Here is a 2,787-nt window from a genome sequence, read left to right as displayed (position 1 = left end):
AGACCGTTATGCACCTTTCTTTTAAAGGGACAGTCCTTTCCTATTTGGCTGGATTGCAAGTCTTGCAATTAAGATGGATTGTTATAATATGTATCAGCTTCTTCGTCTTTTAAGGTGGATTTTTTCTTTCTTTCTTTGTGCACCTTCTTCAATACTACGATTTCTTAAATGCACCCACTTCAATATTCAATTTTCTTGAATTTTACCAACATTTGCAAGGTCTTATAATTACCTAAAAAATCATTACTTATTAATTAAAAATATACAAATTAGTGAAAAAAACAGAATTTATGCTTACCTGATAAATTACTTTCTCCAACGGTGTGTCCGGTCCACGGCGTCATCCTTACTTGTGGGAATATCTCTTCCCCAACAGGAAATGGCAAAGAGTCCCAGCAAAGCTGGCCATATAGTCCCTCCTAGGCTCCGCCCACCCCAGTCATTCGACCGATGGACAGGAGGAAAAATATAGGAGAAACCATATGGTACCGTGGTGACTGTAGTTAGAGAAAATAATTCATCAGACCTGATTAAAAAACCAGGGCGGGCCGTGGACCGGACACACCGTTGGAGAAAGTAATTTATCAGGTAAGCATAAATTCTGTTTTCTCCAACATTGGTGTGTCCGGTCCACGGCGTCATCCTTACTTGTGGGAACAAATACCAAAGCTTTAGGACACGGATGAAGGGAGGGAGCAAATCAGGTTACCTAAACGGAAGGCACCACGGCTTGCAAAACCTTTCTCCCAAAAATAGCCTCCGAAGAAGCAAAAGTATCAAATTTGTAAAATTTGGCAAAAGTGTGCAGTGAAGACCAAGTCGCTGCCTTACATATCTGGTCAACAGAAGCCTCGTTCATGAAGGCCCATGTGGAAGCCACAGCCCTAGTGGAGTGAGCTGTGATTCTTTCAGGAGGCTGCCGTCCGGCAGTCTCATAAGCCAATCGGATGATGCTTTTAAGCCAAAAGGAAAGAGAGGTAGAAGTCGCTTTTTGACCTCTCCTTTTACCAGAATAGACAACAAACAAAGAAGATGTTTGTCTGAAATCTTTTGTAGCCTCTAAATAGAATTTTAGAGCACGGACTACGTCCAAATTGTGTAACAAACGTTCCTTCTTTGAAACTGGATTCGGACATAAAGAAGGTACAACTATCTCCTGGTTAATATTCTTGTTAGAAACAACCTTTGGAAGAAAACCAGGCTTAGTACGCAAAACCACCTTATCTGCATGGAACACCAGATAGGGCGGAGAACACTGCAGAGCAGATAACTCTGAAACTCTTCTAGCAGAAGAAATAGCAACCAAAACCAAAACTTTCCAAGATAGTAACTTAATATCTATGGAATGTAGAGGTTCAAACGGAACCCCTTGAAGAACTGAAAGAACTAGATTTAGATGTCCCTTTAGAGAACTTGCAGATAATCCTTTCTCCAAACCTTCTTGTAGAAAGGAGAGAATCTTTTCCATATTTTATGGTAAATCTTTCTAGTTACCGGTTTTCTGGCCTGAACCAGAGTATCTATCACAGAATCTGAAAATCCACGCTTTGATAGAATCAAGCGTTCAATCTCCAAGCCGTCAGCTGGAGGGAGACCAGATTTGAATGTTCGAATGGACCCTGAACAAGAAGGTCCTTTCTCAAAGGTAGCTTCCATGGTGGAACCAATGACATATTCACCAGGTCTGCATACCAAGTCCTGCGTGGCCACGCAGGAGCTATCAAGATCACCGAGGCCCTCTCCTGTTTGATCCTGGCTACCAGCCTGGGAATGAGAGGAAACGGTGGAAATACATAAGCTAGGTTGAAGGTCCAAGGTGCTACTAGTGCATCTACTAGAGTCGCCTTGGGATCCCTGGATCTGGACCCGTAGCAAGGAACCTTGAAGTTCTGATGAGACGCCATCAGATCCATGTCCGGAATGCCCCATAATTGAGTTAGTTGGGCAAAGATCTCCGGGTGGAGTTCCCACTCCCCCGGATGGAATGTCTGACAACTCAGATAATCCGCTTCCCAGTTTTCCACACCTGGGATGTGGATCGCAGATAGGTGGCAGGAGTGATCCTCCGCCCATTGAATTATTTTGGTCACTTCTTTCATCGCCAGGGAACTCCTTGTTCCCCCCTGATGATTGATATACGCAACGGTCGTCATGTTGTCTGATTGGAATCTTATGAATCTGGCCTTTGCTAGCTGAGGCCAAGCCCTGAGAGCATTGAAGATCGCTCTTAGTTCCAGAATGTTTATCGGGAGAAGAGACTCTTTCCGAGACCATAGTCCCTGAGCTTTCAGGGATTCCCAGACCGCGCCCCAGCCCACTAGACTGGCGTCGGTCGTGACAATGACCCACTCTGGTCTGCGGAAGCTTATTCCCTGGGATAGATGGTCCAGGGTCAGCCACCAACGGAGTGAATCTCTGGTCTTCTGATCTACCTGAATCATTGGAGACAAGTCTGTATAGTCCCCATTCCACTGTTTGAGCATGCACAGTTGTAATGGTCTTAGATGAATTCGTGCAAAAGGAACTATGTCCATTGCTGCAACCATCAACCCTACTACTTCCATGCACTGTGCTATGGAAGGACGTGGAACAGAATGAAGAACTTGACAAGTGCTTAGAAGTCTTGACTTTCTGACCTCTGTCAGAAAAATCCTCATTTCTAAGGAATCTATTATTGTTCCCAAGAAGGGAACTCTTGTTGACGGAGACAGAGAACTTTTTTCTATGTTCACCTTCCATCCGTGTGATCTGAGAAAGGCCAGAACGATGTCTGTATGAGCCTTTGCT

Source organism: Bombina bombina, chromosome 1 (assembly GCF_027579735.1).
Source record: "Bombina bombina isolate aBomBom1 chromosome 1, aBomBom1.pri, whole genome shotgun sequence".
NCBI lineage: Eukaryota > Metazoa > Chordata > Amphibia > Anura > Bombinatoridae > Bombina > Bombina bombina.
Note: the sequence above shows the minus strand (reverse complement) of the source record.